The sequence below is a fragment of the Arachis ipaensis genome, chromosome B10 (assembly GCF_059453495.1).
Source record: "Arachis ipaensis isolate K30076 ecotype BB chromosome B10, ASM5945349v1, whole genome shotgun sequence".
NCBI lineage: Eukaryota > Viridiplantae > Streptophyta > Magnoliopsida > Fabales > Fabaceae > Arachis > Arachis ipaensis.
In genome coordinates this window covers 88,428,037-88,450,093 of record NC_142435.1, presented here as the reverse complement: position 1 = coordinate 88,450,093, position 22,057 = coordinate 88,428,037, and the positions used below count along the sequence as shown (strand labels likewise).

At 40.0% G+C, this 22,057-nt stretch overlaps 1 non-coding gene across 1 annotated transcript; it reads right to left on the bottom strand.

Annotated features, from left to right (window-relative positions):
* Nucleotides 1-1,598: 1,598 nt before the first annotated feature.
* LOC148580783 (small nucleolar RNA R71) lies at nucleotides 1,599-1,707 on the bottom strand. Its single transcript, XR_015897803.1, has one exon. It is a non-coding gene; the product is annotated as a small nucleolar RNA R71 (small nucleolar RNA).
* Between the last annotated feature and the right edge of the window lie 20,350 nt (nucleotides 1,708-22,057).

The following is a 22,057-nucleotide window of genomic DNA, read 5'->3' as shown; positions in this document are numbered from 1 at the left end:
TGATCTTCATAGTGTTCTTGGTGTTCATCTTGACATTCATAGCATTCTTGCATGCATTCATTGTTTTGATCCAAAATTTTCATGCATTGAGTCTTTTTCATGTTTTTCTCTCTCATCATTAAAAATTTAAAAATAAAAAAAATATCTTTCCCTTTTTCTCTCTTAAAATTTCGAAAATTAGATTTGAGTTTTTCAAAAATTTTTAAAATCTAGCTGTTTTTATGAGTCAAATCAAATTTTCAATTTAAAAATCTTATCTTTTTCAAAAATCAAATCTTTTTCATTTTTCTTAGTTATTTTTGAAAATTACAAAAATATTTTTCAAAAATCTTTTCTTAATTTTATATCATAATTTTCGAAAATAACATCATCAATTAATGTTTTGATTCAAAAATTTCAAGTTTGTTACTTGCTTGTTAAGAAAGATCCAAACTTTAAGTTCTTGAATCATATCTCATGATTTCTTGTGAATCAAGTCATTAATTGTGATTTTAAAAATCAAACCTTTTTCAAAACTAATTTCAATCATATCTTTTCAAAAATATCTTCTTATCATATCTTTTTCAAAAACTTGATTTCAAAATATCTTTTCTAACTTCCTAACTCCTTATCTTTTCAAAATTTGTTTCAACTAACTAACTAACTTTTTGTTTGTTTCTTATCTTTTTCAAAACTACCTAACTAACTCTCTCTCTCTCTCTAATTTTCGAAAATATCTTCCCTCTTTTTCAAAATTTCTTTTTTATTGACTAATTATTTTAATTTTTTATTTTAATTTTCGAAAAAATTACTAACTTTTTTCAAAAACTATTTTCGAAAATCACTAACTCTTTTTCAAAAATAATTTTCGAAAATTCTCCTTCTCCCTCATCTCCTTCTAATTATTTATTCATCTACTAACACTTCTCTTCATCTCACATCATCGCTCCTATCCTTACCCTTGTGTTTGGATTCTTCATTCTTCTTCACCCCTATTCCTTTTCTTCTTCTACCAACAATAAGGAACCTCTTTACTGTGACATAGAGGATTCCTCTTCTGTTCTTGTTCTCTTCCTTTTCTTATGAGCAGGAACAAGGAAAAAGGCATTCTTGTTGAAGCTGATCCAGAACCTGAAAGGACTCTGAAGAGGAAACTAAGAGAAGCTAAATTACAACAATCCAGAGACAACCTTATTGAAAATTTCGAACAAGTAAAGGAGATGGTAGCCAAACCCAACAACAATAATGCAAGGAGAATGCTTGGTAACTTTACTGCACCTAATTCCAATTTACATGAAAGAAGCATCTCCATTCCTGCCATTGGAGCAAACAACTTTGAGCTGAAACCTCAATTAGTTTCTCTGATGCAGCAGAACTGCAAGATTCATGGACTTCCATCTGAAGATCCTTTTCAGTTCTTAACTGAATTATTGCTGATATGTGATACTGTTAAGACTAATGGAGTAGATCCTGAAGTCTACAGGCTCATGCTTTTCCCTTTTGCTGTGAGAAATAGAGCTAGAAAATGGTTGGACTCTCAACCTAAGGATAGCCTGAACTCTTGGGATAAGCTGGTCAAGGCTTTCTTAGCCAAGTTCTTTCCTCCTCAAAAGCTGAGCAAGCTTAGAGTGGATGTTCAAACCTTCAGACAGAAAGAAAGGTGAATCCCTCTATGAAGCTTGGGAGGGATACAAAGGACTGACCAAAAAGTGTCCTTCTGACATGCTTTCAGAATGGACCATCCTGGACATATTCTATGATGGTCTGTCTGAATTAGCTAAAATGTCATTGGATACCTCTGCAGGTGGATCCATTCACCTAAAGAAAACGCCTGCAGAAGCTCAAGAACTCATTGACATGGTTGCTAATAACTGATGTGTGGAAAACGATCCAACACAAAACTCACCGGCAAGTGTACCGGGTCGCATCAAGTAATAATAACTCACATGAGTGAGGTTGATCCCACAGGGATTGAAGGATTGAGCAATTTTAGTTTAGTGGTTGATTTAGTCAAGCGATTCAAGATTTGGTTGAGTGATTTGAGTGATTCGTAATTGACAGAAACTGAATTGCTTGAAATGTAAAGGGAGAGGGGTAAATTGCAGTAAATGAAAGAGCAGGAAAGTAAATGTGCTAAATCTTAAAGAACAAGTAAAGTAAATTGCAGAAACTTAGATTGCAAGAAATGTAAATGACTGAATCTTAAAGTGCAAGAAATGTAAATTGTTTGAATTGTAAAAGGGATTGGGAGTTAGAATTGCAGAAATTAAACAAGCAGAATTAAATTGCATCAAACAGCAAAGTAAAAGATGAATTAAATTGGAATGGATCTCAAACAGAAGAGTAAAAGTGCTTTGAGAATTATAAAGACAGAAAGGCAGTGCTTAATTTGCAGCAAAGCAAAAGAGGTTGAAGATCTCAGGGTGGAAGAGACTATATAACAAGTCTAGATCTCAAATCCTTCCTTGATCCAACAAGAACAATTGCAAAAGAAGTGAAGAAGAATAAATTGCAGAATTAAAAGGAAGATGAAGCAGTAAACAGAAAGTGAAATTGAATTATGCAGAGAAAGTAAACAAGAGATCTCAAGGTGAGATTGAAACAGAAGTTCTTCAATTCTTCACCCAAGATCCAAAGCAAGAAAATAAAAGAGTGCTCAAGCAAGAACCAAGAAGAAGAGAGCTCAATTCCCCTTCTCAATTCTCCCAGAAAATTCAAAGTAAAAGCTCAGAAATGAAAATGACAATTAAAAGGAAAATTCAAAGTAAAATCCCAAAGTGTCAAAAGGTCCTAATTACATCAAACTAACTCCTATTTATACACTTTCTATTCTTGGATTTTGGAATTTGGATGGGCTTTTTATTTGGTGAAGAAATGAATTAAATTGGATTTTTAATCCAATTTTCAGCCCAATTTGCACCTCCAAGGGAAAGCTCAGTTGGAAAATCCAACTTAGCTTTCAAGCATGCTCCATCCGTGTCAAATTGGTGCGCCAAAATGTGTTGCTGGGCCGTGTCATGATGCCTTGGTGTGCTAGGAGTGTGCGCCAAAGTGTGGAGGCTTGGGGAAGAGGCAATGCTCAGTTAGAATTTCCAACTGAGCTTTCCTTGTAGCGCCTTTGCTTGAGACTTCAAGGTCCCAGGTTCAACACTTGGTGGAGGAAGCCTTGGAGCTAATTTCCTTGGTTGAGTTGGACGCTCCTTCCTTGCACTTCCAAGAGTTCCCAAGTTCGAAACTTGGAGGAAGCAATTAAGCTATTTTTCCTTGGTTTTCCTTGCAAGCTTGATGGTACTCCTTCCTTATGTTTCAAAGAATACCCAAGTTCAAGTCCTGGAGGAAGCATTCTAGCTATTTATTCTCAAATTCCCTTGCAAGGAGTAGCGTGTGGTTCCAAGTTCGAACCATGGAGGATGCATTTTGGCCATTTCTTCTTGAATTTCCTTGCAAGGTGAGTTCCTTGCTTCTCCTTGGTCCTTGGTTCGAATCTTGTTGGCTTCACCCCTTGAAATTTTCTTCTTGAATTAATATGGAGAAGTCCCGATAAAGTTAACTTAGTTAACTTAGCTTTGCACCATTTCCTTGCTTTCTTTGGTGCTCAGTTAACTATTTTAACTTAGCTTTGTAGCTTCCTTCTCCTTCCATTCCTTATGAACCTCAGTTTGCTTTCTAAACTTAGCTTCCCTTTCTTCCTCGATTTTTGCCACGCTTTTCTTCTCTTGGCACGCTTGTTGCTTCCTTTGGGCACATTCCTTAGGCCACGCTTTTCTTATTTTCTTCTTTCTTCACCTACAAGCAATCAAAACAACCAATCAAAGTATCACTAAATTCACAAGGTTTATAAATCATTAAAATTCAATTAAATTTAGCTTAAACCTCATGATTTAACATCAATTACATGGTGGTTGATTGATTCAAAGAAGTCATGCATTTTTAATCCAAATTACTTTCTTAGAATGCAAGAAAGTGTATAAAACCTAATAAAAACAAAGAAAAAGGCTAGTGAAACTAGGCTAAGATGACTTGTCATCACAACACCAAACTTAAAACTTGCTTGTCCCCAAGTAAGAAAAGAATTATGCTCAAGGGTTCTTTCAATTAGAATGGATTTATGGAATTACATGTACTATCCTGTGAGTGAAGTAATTAAGTGACAGTGGGGTGAACTCTAAATTATATGCTCATGCAAGGGCTTCAGTGCTTACTAGTCCCTACATCTTGGAAGTCTTAGGTCTTAGAACTTTCATCCAAATGGTATCATGGAGATCTCTTTATATGTAATCACCTTGAAGCAGCTTATGATTTGTGTTTTTGGCTTTGACTCTAAGTGACATGTCTCAAAGCGGCTCTTTAGATAAGCCTTCAATCAATACTCCTAAACCAGTTGGTTTTAAGGTATTAGGTGTTGAAGCACCCCTTAGGATTTACTTGCTCAAGCCTCTCTCTTTGACACAATTCGACCACAAGCATTTACTAGGATAATAACTCTTTGAGTTCTTGTTTCTTTCTTCTTTTCTGCCTAGTAATTGATGCTCAGAGCCTTGGGCCATGTTCTCTTTGTTTTTATATCTTCTTTATTTTCTTTTGTTTGCTGCTTCTTGGATCAATAAATGTTTGAAAATCTCCACAATACTTCTTTGAACTCTATGTCCTGCCTATGAGCTCCCATGCAAGTTTTCATAAGCATGCAACCTCAATGCATAGTCATACAACTAGAACCACCACTTCTCCTAATCTTTTGCTTGCCTCAAAATGGTTTAATTCCTCAATCCCTCTTTTCAAAGAACTGTCATGTGGTGCCCCCATTTTTTTTGAAATCTTGAGTGTATGCAAGTTTGAAAAGTGTAGTGTTGTGATTAATCAAACATCTTAATTATTGAATTATAGAAAACTGTACTAAATAGACAGACAGACAGACAGACAGGGATATAATAGCACTTTCAATCATAGCAATGTCTGATGCAAAACAATCACTTAACAACACAACCTTTTGGAGTTTACTTGCTTTCCTCCTTCTCATCATCATTGCTGGTTTTTGGTATTCCTCTTTCATTTCTTTGGGTGATGATGCTTAATCCTTCCAAAAGCTTGTATGACACTCTGCAATGATATTGAAAGTTGCTTGTTCCCAAGCACTTGAAAAATGGTCAACGTGCATGAATTATTTATGGGCTTTTGAATTTACTTTGGTGTGAGAACACCAAACTTAGTACCTTGCCAATGGTTCTCATGCATCAAATTAACCATGTGTGAAACTTTTTTTTTTCTCTTTCAAAAGCAATAAAACTGAAAACTAGGAAACAGCAGAATAGTTAGCTAGTTTTTCTAAATGCTTGAAGCTAGCATTATGCAGAAGGTGAGAATGTATTTTATGATGGGATTTTGGTGGAACACCAAACCTAGAATCCTTCATTCTCCCTTAGATTGTTTTGGTGTGCAACACCAAACTTAGCTTCTTGCAATATAGATAAAACTAATCAATCTTTTTATTGAAATAGCTATGAAAAGAAAGTTACCTCAGGTTGGGTTGCCTCCCAACAAGCGCTTCTTTATTGTCACTAGCTTGACATCCTCCATTCTTTGATCATGGAGGTTGAAAATCCTGTTGCCTTTGATTTTTTCCTCTCACTATGGACTTCCCTCCGATCTCCTCCATTTCTTGGTGCCCTTCTTCAGAAAATACAGAGGTGGAGAACTCTCTCCTGGTTCATGTCATACAACCAAAATAGCAAAGATACACAAAGCACTTTGTAGCTTGAGTGCAGTGAGAGTTAGTAGAGACAAAATCTCAAACAGTTAGTGTGCAAGTTAGAAATAAAGAAAATGAACAAAAATAAAGAAAAAGTGCTTAATCTAGACCACCACCTTACTTAATCATTGTCAATCTAATCAATCCCCGGCAACGGTGCCAAAAACTTGATGTGTGGAAAACGATCCAACACAAAACTCACCGGCAAGTGTACCGGGTCGCATCAAGTAATAATAACTCACATGAGTGAGGTCGATCCCACAGGGATTGAAGGATTGAGCAATTTTAGTTTAGTGGTTGATTTAGTCAAGCGATTCAAGATTTGGTTGAGTGATTTGAGTGATTTGTAATTGACAGAAACTGAATTGCTTGAAATGTAAAGAGAGAGGGGTAAATTGCAGTAAATGAAAGAGCAGGAAAGTAAATGTGCTGAATCTTAAAGAACAAGTAAAGTAAATTGCAGAAACTTAGATTGCAAGAAATGTAAATGACTGAATCTTAAAGTGCAAGAAATGTAAATTGTTTGAATTGTAAAAGAGATTGGGAGTTGGAATTGCAGAAATTAAACAAGCAGAATTAAATTGCATCAAATAGCAAAGTAAAAGATGAATTAAATTGGAATGGATCTCAAACAGAAGAGTAAAAGTGCTTTGAGAATTATAAAGACAAAAAGGCAGTGCTTAATTTGCAGCAAAATAAAATAGGTTGAAGATCTCAGGGTGGAAGAGACTAGATAACAAGTCTAGATCTCAAATCCTTCCTTGATCCAACAAGAACAATTGCAAAAGAAGTGAAGAAGAGTAAATTGCATAATTAAAAGGAAGATGAAGTAGTAAACAGAAAGTGAAATTCAATTATGCAGAGAAAGTAAACAAGAGATCTCAAGGTGAGATTGAAACAGAAGTTCTTCAATTCTTCACCCAAGATCCAAAGCAAGAAAATAAAAGAGTGCTCAAGCAAGAACCAAGAAGAAGAGAGCTCAATTCCCCTTCTCAATTCTCCCAAAAAATTCAAAGTAAAAGCTCAAAAATGAAAATGACAATTAAAAGGAAAATTCAAAGTAAAATCTTAAAGTGTCAAAAGGTCCTAATTACATCAAACTAACTCCTATTTATACACTTTCTATTCTTGGATTTTGGAATTTGGATGGGCTTTTGATTTGGTGAAGAAATGAATTAAATTGGATTTTTAATCCAATTTTCAGCCCAATTTGCACCTCCAGGGGAAAGCTCAGTTGGAAAATCCAACTTAGCTTTCAAGCATGCTCCATCCGTGTCAAATTGGTGCGCCAAAATATGTTGCTGGGCCATGTCATGATGCCTTAGTGTGCTAGGAGTGTGCGCCAAAGTGTGGAGGCTTGGGGAAGAGGCAATGCTCATTTGGAATTTCCAACTGAGCTTTCCTTGTAGCGCCTTTGCTTGAGACTTCAAGGTCCCAGGTTCAACACTTGGTGGAGGAAGCCTTGGAGCTAATTTCCTTGGTTGAGTTGGACGCTCCTTCCTTGCACTTCCAAGAGTTCCCAAGTTCGAAACTTGGAGGAAGCAATTAAGCTATTTTTCCTTGGTTTTCCTTGCAAGCTTGATGGTACTCCTTCCTTATGTTTCAAAGAATACCCAAGTTCAAGTCTGGAGGAAGCATTCTAGCTATTTATTCTCAAATTCCCTTGCAAGGAGTAGCGTGTGGTTCCAAGTTCGAACCATGGAGGATGCATTTTGGCCATTTCTTCTTGAATTTCCTTGCAAGGTGAGTTCCTTGCTTCTCCTTGGTCCTTGGTTCGAATCTTGTTGGCTTCACCCCTTGAAATTTTCTTCTTGAATTAATATGGAGAAGTCCCGATAAAGTTAACTTAGTTAACTTAGCTTTGCACCATTTCCTTGCTTTCTTTGGTGCTCAGTTAACTATTTTAACTTAGCTTTGTAGCTTCCTTCTCCTTCCATTCCTTATGAAGCTCAGTTTGCTTTCTTAACTTAGTTTCCCTTTCTTCCTCGATTTTTGCCACGCTTTTCTTCTCTTGGCACGCTTATTGCTTCCTTTGGGCACATTCCTTAGGCCACGCTTTTCTTATTTTCTTCTTTCTTCACCTACAAGCAATCAAAACAACCAATCAAAGTATCACTAAATTCACAAGGTTTATAAATCATTAAAATTCAATTAAATTTAGCTTAAACCTCATGATTTAACATCAATTACATGGTGGTTGATTGATTCAAAGAAGTCATGCATTTTTAATCCAAATTACTTTCTTAAAATGCAAGAAAGTGTATAAAACCTAATAAAAACAAAGAAAAAGGCTAGTGAAACTAGGCTAAGATGACTTGTCATCAATAACCAGTTCATGTACACTTCTGAGAGGAATCCTATGAGTAATGGGACGCCTATGAAGAAGGGAGTTCTTGAAATTGATACTCTGAATGCCATATTAGCTCAGAATAAAATATTGACTCAGCAAGTCAATATGATTTCTCAGAGTCTGAATGGAATACAAGCTGCATCCAACAGTACTTAAGAAGCATCTTCTGAAGAAGAAGCTTTTGATCCTGAAAACCCTGCAAGAGCAGAGGTAAATTATATGGGTGAATCTTATGGAAACACCTATAACTCATCATGGAGAAATCATCCAAATTTCTCATGGAAGGATCAAAAGCCTCAACAAGGCTTTAATAATGGTGGAAGAAATAGGTTTAACAGTAGTAAACCTTTTCCATCATCCACTCAGCAATAGACAGAGAACTCTGAACAAAATACCTCTAATTTAGCAAACTTAGTCTCTGATCTATCTAAGGCCACTGTGAGTTTCATGAATGAAACAAGGTCATCCATTAGAAATTTGGAGGCACAAGTGGGCCAGCTGAGTAAAAGGATAACTGAAATCCCTCCTAGTACTCTCCCAAGCAATACAGAAGAAAATCCAAAAGGAGAGTGCAAGGCCATTGAATTAATCACCATGGCCGAACCTGTGAAGGAAGGAGAGGACATGAATCCCAAGGAGGAAGACCTCCTAGGACGTCCAGTGATCAATAAGGAGCTTCCCTTTGAGGAACCAAAGGAATCTGAGACTCATCTAGAGACCATAGAGATTCCATTAAACCTCCTTATGCCATTCATGAGCTCTGATGAGTATTCCTCTTCTGAAGAGAATGAGGATGTTATTGAAGAGCAAGCTGCCAAGTTTCTTGGTGCAATCATGAAGCTGAATGCCAAATTATTTGGTATTGAGACTTGGGAAGATGAACCTCCCTTGTTCACCAATGAACTAAGTGATCTAGATCAACTGAGATTGCCTCAGAAGAAACAGGATCCTGGAAAGTTCTTAATACCTTGTACCATAGGCACCATGACCTTTGAGAAGGCTCTGTGTGACCTTGGTTCAGGGATAAACCTCATGCCCCTCTCTCTAATAGAAAAACTGGGAATCTATGGGGTGCAAGCCACTAAAATCTCATTAGAGATGGCAGACAATTCAAGAAAAAAAGCTTATGGACAAGTAGAGGACGTGTTAGTAAAGGTTGAAGGCCTTTACATCCCTGCTGATTTCATAGTCCTAGATACTGGGAAGGATGAGGATGAATTCATCTTCCTTGGAAGACTCTTCCTAGCCACAGCTAGAGCTGTGATTGATGTGGACAGAGGAGAATTGATCCTTCAATTAAATGAGGACAACCTTGTGTTTAAAACTCAAGGATCTCTCTCTGTACCCATGGAGAGGAAGCATAGTAAGCTTCTCTCATTGTAGAGTCAACCAGAGCCCCCACAGTCAAACTCTAAGTTTGGTGTTGGGAGGCCACAACCAAACTCTAAGTTTGGTGTTGAACTCCCATATCCAAACTCTAAGTTTGGTGTTGGAGAGTCTCAACAATGCTCTGAACATCTGTGAGGCTCCATGAGAGCCCACTGTCAAGCTATTGACATTAAAGAAGTGCTTGTTGGGAGGCAACCCAATTTTTATCTAATTTCTATTTTTATTGTTTTTCATGTTTTATTAGGTTCATGATCATGTGGAGTCACAAAATAAATATAAAAATTGAAAACGGAATCAAAAACAGTAGAAGAAAACATCACACCCTAGAGGAAGACCTTACTGGCATTTAAACGCCAGTAAGATGCATCTGGCTGGCGTTCAACGCCAGAACAGAGCATGGTTCTGGCACTGAACGCCCAAAATGGGCAGCATCTGGGCGTTTGAACGCCAGAATTGCACCCTGGAGAAGAGCTGGCGCTGAACGCCCAGAACAAGCATGGTTCTGGCGTTCAACGCCAGAAATGGGCAACAAATGGGCATTCAACGCCCAGAACAAGCACCAATCTGGCGCTGAACGCCCAGAGTTGTGTGCAAGGGCATTTTGCATGCCTAATTTGGTGCAAGGTTGTAAATCCTTGAACACCTCAGGATCTGTGGACCCCACAGGATCCCCACCTACCCCCACTCACTTCTTCTCACCCTCTTTCACACAATCCCATAAACACTCTTCCCCAAAACTCTTCACCAATCACCTCAATCTCTCTTCCCTATCACCACTTCACCACTCACATCCACCCACTCTTCCCCATAAACCTACCTCATAAACACCACCTACCTTCAAAATTCAAAATCAATTTCTCACCCAAACCCACCCTAATGGCCGAAACCTTACCCCCCTCCCTTCCCTATATATAGCCCTCCATTCCTCCTCATTTTCACACAACACAACCCTCTCTTCCCCTTCTTGGCCGAAACACATCTCTCTCTCCCTCTCCTCCATTTCTTCGTCTTCTTCATCTATTCTTTTTTTTCTTGCTCGAGGGCGAGCAAAATTCTAAGTTTGGTGTGGTAAAAGCATAAGCTTTTTGTTTTTTTATTACCATTGATGGCACCTAAGACCGGAGAATCCCCTAGAAAAGGGAAAGGGAAGACAAAAGCTTCCACCACTGAGTCATGGGAGATGGAAAGATTCATCTCCAAAGCTCATCAAGACCACTTCTATGATGTTGTGGCCAAGAAGAAGGTGATCCCTGAGGTCCCTTTCAAGCTCAAGAAGAATGAGTATCCAGAGATCCGACACGAAATCCAAAGAAGAGGTTGGGAAGTTCTAACAAAACCCATCCAACAAGTCAGCATCCTAATGGTTCAAGAGTTCTATGCCAATGCATGGATCACTAGGAACCATGATCAAAGTAAGAACCCAGACCCAAAGAATTATCTCACCATGGTTCGGGGGAAATACTTAGATTTTAGTCCGGAGAATGTAAGGTTGGCGTCTAACTTGCCTATGATGCAAGGAGATGCACGCCCCTACACTAGAAGGGTCAACTTTAATCAAATGTTGGACTAAGTCCTCATGGACATATGTGTGGAAAGAGCTCAATGGAAGATTGACTCCAAAGGCAAGCCGGTTCAATTAAGAAGACTGGACCTCAAGCCTGTGGCTAGAGGATGGTTGGAGTTCATCCAACGCTCCATCATCCCTACTAGCAACTGATCTGAAGTTAATGTGGATCGGGCCATCATGATTCATAGCATCATGATTGGAGAAGAAGTAGAAGTTCATGAAGTCATCTCTTTTGAACTCTACAAAATGGCCGAAAAGTCCTCCCCCATGGCAAAGCTAGCTTTTCCTCATCTTATTTGCCATCTATGTTACTCAGCTGGAGCTTTCCTAGAAGGAGACATATTCCCATTGAGGAAGAAAAGCCCATCACTAAGAAAAGGATGGAGCAAGCAAGAGAGCCCATTCATGGAGCTCAAGAGGCGCATGAAGCTCATCACCATGAGATCCTAGAGATGCCTCAAATGCATTTTCCTCCACAAAACTTTTGGGAGCAAATCAACACCTCCCTAGGAGAATTAAGTTCCAACATGGGACAACTAAGGGTGGAACATCAAGAGCACTCCATCATCCTTCATGAAATTAGAGAAGATCAAAAAGCAATGAGGGAGGAGCAATAAAGACAAGGAAGAGACATAGAAGAGCTCAAGGACATCATTGGTTCCTCAAGAAGGAAACACCACCATCACTAAGGTGGACTCATTCCTTGTTCTTATATTCTCTGTTTTTCGTTTTCTATGATAAGTGCTTATCTATGTTTGTGTCTTATTACATGATCATTAGTATTTAGTAACTATGCCTTAAAGTAGTGAATATGAATCTATCACCTCTCTTAAATGAAAATTGTTTTAATTCAAAAGAACAAGAAATACATTAGTTTCGAATTTATCCTTGAACTTAGTTTAATTATATTGATGTGGTGACAATGCTTCTTGTTTTCTGAATGAATGCTTGAACAGCGCATATGTCTTTTGAAGTTGTTGTTTAAGAATGTTAAATATGTTGGCTCTTGAAAGAATGATGACAAGGAGACATGTTATTTGATATTCTGAAAAATCATAAAAATGATTCTTGAAGTAAGAAAAAGCAGCAAAGAACAAAGCTTGCAGAAAAAAAAAAGAGAAAAAAAAATAGCAAAAAAAAAATTAGAAAGAAAAAGAAAAAGCAAGCAGAAAAAGCCAAAAGCTCTTAAAACCAAGAGGCAAGAGCAAAAAGCCAATAACCCTTAAAACCAAAAGGCAAGGGCAAATAAAAAGGATCCCAAGTCTTTGAGCATCAGTGGATAGGAGGGCCTAAAGGAATAAAATCCTGGTCTAAGCGGCTAAACCAAGCTGTCCCTAACCATGTGCTTGTGGCGTGAAGGTGTCAAGTGAAAACTTGAGACTGAGCGGTTAAAGTCAAGGTCCAAAGCAAAAAAAAAAGAGTGTGCTTAAGAACCCTGGACACCTCTAATTGGGGACTTTAGCAAAGCTGAGTCACAATCTGAAAAGGTTCACCCAATTATGTGTCTGTGGCATTTATGTATCTGGTGGTAATACTGGAAAACAAAGTGCTTAGGGCCACGACCAAGACTCATAAAATAGCTGTGTTCAAGAATCATCATACTGAACTAGGAGATTCAATAACACTATCTGAACACTGAGTTCCTATATAAGCCAATCATTCTGAACTTCAATGGATAAAGTGAGATGCCAAAACTATTCAAGAGGCAAAAAGCTACAAGTCCCGCTCATCTGATTGGAGCTATGTTTCATTGATAGTTTGGAATTTATAGTATATTCTCTTCTTTTTATCCTATTTGATTTTCAGTTGCTTGGGGACAAGCAACAATTTAAGTTTGGTGTTGTGATGAGCGGATAATTTATACGCTTTTTGGCATTGTTTTTAGTATGTTTTTAGTAGAATCTAGTTACTTTTAGGGATTTTTTAGTAGTTTTTATGTTAAATTCACATTTCTAGATTTTACTATGAGTTTGTGTGTTTTTCTGTGATTTCAGGTATATTCTGGTTGAAATTGAGGGACTTGAGCAAAAATCAGATTTAGAGGTTGAAGAAGGACTGCTGATGCTGTTGGATTCTGACCTCCCTGCACTCAAAGTGGATTTTCTGGAGCTACAGAACTCAAAATGGCGCGCTTCTAATTGCGTTGGAAAGTAGACATCTAGGGCTTTCCAGCAATGTATAATAGTCCATACTTTGAACGCGTTTAGACGACGTAAAAGAGCATTGAACGCCAGTTCTACGCTGCTGTCTGGAGTTAAACACCAGAAACAAGTCAAAAACCAGAGTTGAACGCCAGAAATACGTTACAACCTGGCGTTCAACTCCAGAAAGAGCCTCTGCACGTGTAACATTCAAGCTTAGCCCAAGCACACACCAAGTGGGCCCCGGAAGTGGATTTATGCATCAATTACTTACTTCTGTAAACCCTAGTAACTAGTTTAGTATAAATAGGACTTTTTACTATTGTATTAGACATCCTGGATTGTATTTTTGATCCTGTGATCACATTTTGGAGGCTGGCTATTCGGCCATGCCTGGACCTTTCACTTATGTATTTTCAACGGTAGAGTTTCTGCACTCCAAAGATTAAGGTTTGGAGCTCTGCTGTTCCTCAAAGATTAATGCAAAGTACAACTGTTTTTCTATTCAATTCAACTTATTCCGCTTCTAAGATATTCATTCACACTTCAATCTGAATGTGATGAACGTGACAATCATCATCATTCCCTATGAACGCGTGCCTAACAACCACTTCCGTTCTACCTTAGATTGAATGAGTATCTCTTGGATCTCTTAATCAGAATCTTCGTGGTATAAGCTAGATTGATGGCGGCATTCATGAGAGTCCGGAAAGTCTAAACCTTGTCTAAGGTATTCCGAGTAGGACTCTGGGATTGAATGACTGTGACGAACTCCAAACTCGCGAGTGCTGGGCGTAGTGACAGACGCAAAAGGAGGGTGAATCCTATTCCAGTATGATCGAGAACCTCAGATGATTAGCCGTGCTGTGACAGAGCATTTGGACCATTTTCACAAGAGGATGGGATGTAGCCATTGACAATGGTGATGCCCTTACATAAAGCCAGCCATGGAAAGGAGTAAGACTGATTGGATTAAGACAGCAGGAAAGCAGAGGTTCAGAGGAACGAAAGCATCTCTATACACTTATATGAAATTCTCACCAATGATATACATAAGTATTTCTATCCTTATTTTATGTTTACTTATTATTTAATTTCGAAAACTCCATAACCTTTTGATATCCGCCTGACTGAGATTTACAAGGTGACCATAGCTTGCTTCATACCAACAATCTCCGTGGGATCGACCCTTACTCACGTAAGGTTTATTACTTGGACGACCCAGTGCACTTGCTGGTTAGTTGTATCGAAGTTGTGAATGAAAAACGATTTATTAAGACGTGCGTACAGAGTTTCTGGCACCGTTGCCTGAGATCACAATTTCGTGCACCACCTTTCGGTCTCAAGAATGCGGGAGTTACTTATCAAAGGCTAATGAATAAAGTCTTCTCAGATCACATCGGGAAAATCATGGAAGTCTATGTGGACGACATGTTGATAAAGAAACAAAGTGAAGAGACATTATTATCGGACCTGGCTCAAGTGTTTGGCACTATAAGGAAGCATGACATGCGACTCAATCCCGCAAAATGCACCTTTGCAATAGAAGTGGGCAAATTTTTAGGTTTCATGCTCACACAAAGAGGAATTGAAGCAAATCCGGATAAATGTCAAGCCATACTCAACATGAAAAGCCCAACCTGTGTCAAAAAAGTACAGCAACTCAACGGGAGATTGGCCGCCCTATCCAGGTTCTTAGCAGGATCAACGATAAGATCTCTCCCCTTCTATGCTACTTTAAGGAAGGGAAAGCAGTTCGAATGGACAACAGAATGTGAACAAGCCTTCCAAGACTTCAAGGATTTCTTGGGACGGCCACCTATCCTATCTCGGCCACGAAAAGGAGAACCGCTCATATTATATCTCGCAGTAGAAGCCGGGCAATAGCCTCAGCACTAGTCAGAGAAGACAAAAGTGGGCAACAAACCGTCTACTTCATTAGTAAAACGCTACAGGGATCCGAGTTGAACTACCAAAAAATAGAAAAGTTTGCCTATACTCTCGTTCTAACATCTCGACGACTTCGCCCATACTTCCAGGCTCACACCATTAAGGTTCGAACTAACTAGCCCATAAAACAAATATTGCAGAAAACAGATTTAGCAGGTAGAATTTTACAATGGGCAGTCGAGTTATCCGAGTTCGACCTCCAATATGAAGATCGGACGGCCATCAAATCACAGTATCTGGCCGACTTCATCGCAGAATTCACAGATGCCCCAGAAATTCCCACAGAATGGAATCTCTATGTGTACGGTTCTTCAAAGGCTGGAAGCGGTGCAGGTGTGATACTAGAAAGCAACCAAGGAACCCAAGTTGAGCTCCCCCTTAAATTCGGGTTCCCGGCCTCAAACAATCAGGCGGAATATGAAGCGTTATTAGCTGGTTTGAAGCTGGCTAAAGAGGTTGGAGCTCAAAAACTCAATATTTACAGCAATTCACAAGTAGTCACCTCACAAATAACAGGGAACTACCAAGCCAAAGATCTCACCATGAAAAAGTATTTGGATAAAACCATGGAATAGCTCAGACAACTCAGGGAATATAAGATCCGCCACATACCCGCGAACAAAATGCCCGAGCTGACACACTCTCGAAACTAGCCAACACCAAATCAGGGGGCAACAATAGAAGCCTCATCCAGGAAATGCTACAGAACCCGTCAATCTTGGAGGAGGAAAAAGTCCTAGCCGTAACAAGTCAGGACCAAGGATGGATGACCCCCAGAATTAACTACCTCAAAACAGAAACACTCCCCACAGAAGAAAAGGAGGCAAAGAGGTTAAAAAAGAAAGGCACAGTACTACACTATCATAAACAACATCCTGTACAAAAGAGGGATCTCAATACCATTACTAAAATGTGTGCCGACCAACAACACAAAGGAAGTGCTAGAAGAAGTACACGGCGGCATTTGCGGCAATCATCTCGGAGCACGAGCTCTCGCCAAAAAAGTACTCCGGGAGGGATTTTATTGGCCAACTCTACAGAAAGATGCTACAGAATTTGTAAAGACATGTCCACCATGTTAGAAACATGCCAACTTTCACGTCGCCCCGCCAGAAGAGCTCATCAGTGTAACTTCACCTTGGCCGTTTGCAAAATGGGGACTTGATCTTCTCGGACCCTTCCCCCAGTGATCTGGACAATTTAAATTCCTCATAGTAGGGGTAGACTATTTCACAAAGTGGATCGAGGCAGAGCCCCTAGCCAACGCCAATGCTCAGAAGACGGAAATTCCTATATAGAAACATTGTCACAAGGTTCAGAGTTCAACACTCCATCACCACAGACAATGGCACTCAATTCACAGATGCAGGCTTCAGAAAATTAGTAGCCGACTTAAACATAAAGCACCAGTACACCTCCGTGGAACATCCGCAAGCCAATGGATAGGTTGAAGCTGCCAACAAAGTCATATTGGCCGGGTTAAAATGGAGATTGCAAGACGCAAAGGGAGCTTGGGCAGAAGAGCTTCCACAAGTCCTATGGGCGTATCGAACGACACCACACTGCACCACAAAGGAATCCCCCTTCCGGTTAGCATACGGAATAGAGGCAATGATTCCAGTAAAGATTGAGGAAGGATCGCCTAGAGTGATTCATTACAATGAGGGAGCAAATTCCCAACTTCAGAGGGAAGAGCTCGACCTACTACCTGAAATCCAAGAAAGAGCTCGGATCAGGGAAGAAGCACTAAAACGTCGAATGGCTTCCAGATGTAATCAAAGGGTAGTGTCGAGAAGTTTCAGAGAGAATGATCTCATCCTAATCCGAAACGATATTGGAACAACTCGACCAGGAGAAGGGAAGTTGACAGCAAACAGGAAAGGACCTTACCGAGTTATAGAAGTACTTGGAAAGGGCTACTACAGACTGTCCGAACTCGATGGACGAGAGCTTCCCAGATCATGGCACGCCTGCAACCTAAGAAGGTACTACAGCTAGAAAAAGTAAAGATCTCACTACTGGATGCACTCTTTTTCCTGAAAAGGTTTTTTAATGAGGCACCAAGCTGAGACTCAGACATTATCTGACTTGAAGGGACAAATTCCCACATGTATATATTTGCACTTTTCTTTGAATAAAATATATTTTAGATATTCTACAAATCTTCAAGATGCATTAATCTGAAGCATTCATCGTCCGATTATAAAGCAACAGATCGGCATAAAGTGAAAAACAATATCACTGCGCGATCACGATAAAGACAATCGTCCGATAAAGGTGAAAATGTGATTCACCTAAAAGACGATCTAAAGATAGCAACCACCTTCTACAAATTGGCAAAGATGAACACAGAATAATGTAAGAAGTTATCGAAAGTGATCCGGAAAAAGAACCTGACGAGGTCTTATGGATTGCTAAATAATAACTTAAAGACTGGCCGACGTTAGGAAGTTAGACCAAGTCAACCCAAGTTATAAGTAAACCCTGGAAAGAGGTATGGCCAACCCTATTAAAGAGGATTACTAGAACTTAGAAGGGCCTGACATGACAAGTCAACCCAAAATGAAAAGTTATAAAAAGTAGTCCCTAAAAGAGACCTGACAAAGGTCCAAAAAAGAGGACTACAAAAATAACTTAGAAAGAGGACGACGCAAAGAAGTCGACCTCCTACAAACAAGTTATAAACGTAGTCCCTGAAAGAGATCTGACAAAGATCCAAGAAAGAGGACTACAAAAATAACTTCGAAGAGATCGACATAGCGAAGTCGGTCTCCAAAAACATAAATTTATAGAAGTAATCCTTGAAAGTGACCTGAACAAGGTCCAAGAAAGAGGATTACAAAAGTAACTTAGAAGGGCCCGACATGACGATGTAGGCCCAAAACATAAAGTTATAGAAGTAATCCCTGAAAGAGACCTGAACAAGGTCAAAGAAAGAGGATTACAAAAGTAACTTAGAAGGGCCCGACATGACAAAGTCGGCCCAAAACATAATGTTATAGAAGTAATCCCTGAAAGAGATTTGAACAAAGTCCAAGAAAGAGGATTACAAAATAACTTGATCCGACATGACGAAGTCGGCCCAAAACATAAAAGTTATAAACGTAATCTCTGAAAGAGACCTGAACAAGGTCCAAAAAAGAGAATTACAAAAGTAACTTTGAAGGGCCCGACATGACGAAGTCGACCCACGTAAAGTGCGAAAGGCTACAAAAAGTAATACTTGGCCGAGACCTCACAAAAGGTCCAAACAAAACAGAATTTTTTGTTTGTTGCCTCAAAGGAATCAAAGCCACAAGACTACCAAAAGCCTAGAAAAAGTGCCTAGACGAGATAAAGATCGACACGATACTAAAGGCGCGAAGTTGTGATGAAAACAAATTCAAAGGGGCTACCCAAATTAGCCCCAAAAACTTGAAAGCTATTTTTTGTTTTTTAGCCTAAAGTTGCTAAATAAGCAACTAAACAAGTGTCAACAGTTAGCAAAATGAAATTTACAAAATAAAGAGTTTAAAAGCCCACAAGCCGGGCTATCTACACAATCAAGATAAAAAGTTCAGTTAAACATCAGAAGCCTTCTCAATAGCATCAGTACAAGGTGAAGGAGGGCGAGTCCGAATAGGCACAGCATCCACAGTACCATCGTCCCGGTTTAAGATCTGGCAGTCAAGATCAAAAGCGGGAGGGCCGACCTCGGCAGGAGGAACAGCAGGAGCAAACACCTTGGCAGAAGACACAGGGAGGGGATCGATATCATCATCATCCTCGTCATCAGGGACAATCTTACCATCCCTAACAACATTATCCAAACTGAAGAGAGTAAGGTCGACTTCGGGAGCAATAATCCAAACTTGCTCTTTCAGGTTCTCATAAGCAGCAGTCACGCTGCCAACAAGATGACCCTGGAGCTCGGAGTAATCAGCCCGGGCGTTCTGCAACTCCGCCTTCAGACGCATTCCCTCCCGATAGGATGTAACATAGCTGTCTTTATGCCTCAGTGCCGTGTCCTCGGCCAGCCTTACAGAAGCTGCCAGCGAAAGTGAACTTGCCTTCTCATTCTCCAGATCATTCTCCAACTTGGCTACCTTTACTTCAAGCTCCTCCTTCAGGCCCTTCATCCGATCAAACTCCTGTTTAGCCTCCTCCATAAAGGCTTTGGTGGCGTGGAGAGGAAGATTTTGAGCAGTCCGGTATAGTGCAGGCCCCATATACGCCATTCTAACACTACTTCGAGTTATAAAGTCCAGATGGCGAAGGAGCGACACATCGTCCATAAAAAGGGCACCGTAGGGACCGATTTGTTGATCCACAAATTCAATTGCATTAAAGTCAGGAGCATCAAGGTTGAAAGGCTCAGCTGTTTTTTGTTTCTTGTTGGGAGGAGCACTAAAGCGAGAGGTAGAAGTTGGTGGAGGGTCAGCCAGACCAACCCGAGGAGTAGGGATCACCTTCCTCGGTCCAGGAGAACTTGGCACAGGTGGCTTCACTTGCACTTGGGAAGATCCCTCCCCGGCCGCCTTGGCCGAGATGTCTGAGCAGCAGTCGCCTTCTTTGCCCTTTTGAAGGCCTTCATGGATTCATTGTTTTTTGACATCTCTGCAAACACAAAACCAGCCATAGTAAAGGTTTACAATCACAAGATGAGGAAGCCAAAACTAAGAAACAAGTATAGAAACAAGTCAGGCAAATACCCAAAACAGCCCGGACCGGGGATGGGTCATTCAAAAACCTTTTTGTATCAAGATGGGGTGGTGCTCCCCATAAATCCTCAAGAACAACAACAAAGGCACGCTCAACATCATCAAGCATATCCCAAGAATAGCGAGAAACTCTCACATCCTTCTGCCACTCTAGAGGGAAAGAAGGCTCATCATTTTCATCAAGAAAAAAGGGGCGGGCTCCCTTGATAGCACGAACTTTAAAGAAGTAATTCTTGAAATCCTTAAAGGACTCATCATACATAGCAAACACTTTATGGCCCTGGGCAGACCTGAACGAAACCCAGGAAGCTTTCTTTTTCGAAGAGCCACCAGGCTTGGCGGAAACAAACAGATAAAGGAAGAGAGCCTGAGAAGGTGTTACACCTAACTCTTGGCAAAGTAGCTGAAAAATTTTGATAAAACCCCAGGAATTCGGGTGAAGCTGGGATGGGACAATATTACACGACCACAACAGGTCGGTCTCAAAAGCAGTAAAAGGAAAAGTAACGTCCAGTTGACTGAAGAAATATTCATAGGCATAGAAGAAGGAACGCTCCCCCTCGATGGAGGTCGGAAAACAAACCCTCTCATCAGAATCAGGAGCAACAAGCTCATAATCCCTCTCCCAAGCACTGTTACCACAAATCCTATGACGCTTCCTCAGCTCTATGCAAAATTCAGCATCCACAACAGAAACACACATCAAAACAAGGGAGTCCAGCCAATCGGACATCCCCTCGGGAACTCTGGAAGACATCTCTACAATGTTATGGCAAGAAGACACGACGCCAACTAATCCTACAATAAGAAAAGAAGAGGGGAATACTAAAAACATCTCGGACAAGGGATAAAACAAATCGATGATGCCAGGGCATCTTGGCCAGTTTCACTGACCTTTTCTTTACTATTTTTAAGGTAGTTTCATGCATTTTCTTAGGAAATAAGCTAGTTTTGGGTGGATATTCACTTACATCTTGATTCAAGCATAAATTGGATGATGCATGATCCATGATTAAGAACAAGACTTTGATGCACTTTGTTTGATTGATTTCAGGCCAAAAGAAGAAGAGAAGAGCCATGTTAGTGGCTACGTTAGTTACACTAACGTAGGCACTAACGTGGAAGGATGGAAAGCCCCAACGTTAGTGGGAAAAGTTACTGGCATTAACTTTGAAGAAAGGAAATGGAGCCAACGTTAGTGACACTTAACATTATCACTAACGTTGGACCAAGCTCATAAGTGGGCACGTTAGTTCCCACATTAACTTAGTTAACGTGGCCTCTAACGTTAAGAAGAAAGGGGGAAAGCCAACGTTAGTGACATTCAACATTGTCACTAACGTTGGCCCAAGTTACAACAAAGCCACGTTAACTCCCACGTTAACTTAGTTAACGTGGAAGCTAACATGGAGAAAGGTGGTGATCGACAACGTTAGTGACACCAAACATTCTCACTAACGTTGGAGTGAACTCACAAGCTCCCAATAAGCCACGTTAACTCCCACGTTAACTTAGTTAACGTGGTAGTTAACGTGGGAAAAAGTCCCACCTGGCAGCCTGACCATGACTTCTTCAAATACGCATAACTTGAGCCACAAAGCTCCAAATGAGGTGATTCCAGTGGCATTGAAAAGTAGGATTCCAGAGCTTTCCAAGCATATATGGCACTACATGGTTGACACTAAATTTGAGGGATAAAACCTGCCCCTAAAGTGCAATGATGAACATGGTATCAGCCTATATTTAGGCCAACTGACCTCTTCACCTTCCAAGAAGTATAACTCGAGTTGTAGAGTTCCAAATGATCTGCTTCCAAAGGCATTGGAAAGTAGACATCCAGGGCTTTCCAATGATATATAATATTATGGGGTGGACACTAAGTTTGAGCTTCAGAAATGGGAAATCTCTAGCGTTATTGGCAATCAACATTTCCAATAACGTTGGCATATATGCCAGCGACCATGTCCACTTCAAAGGAGCATAACGTGAGCTACAGAGGTCCAATTGAGGTGATTCCAGTTGCGTTAGAAATCTGACATTCAGAGCTTTCCAACATATATAATACTCTATAGTGGGCATAAAATTTGAGCACAAACAAGAGGCATCTTTTAAGCCCCAAAAACACCAACTAGGCAGCAAGTGCAACGTTAGCCACAATAACTTTAGCACTAACGCCACACTTGTAGCGTTAGTGTGGCTAACTTTAGCACTAACTTTAGCACCTGGGCCTCAACT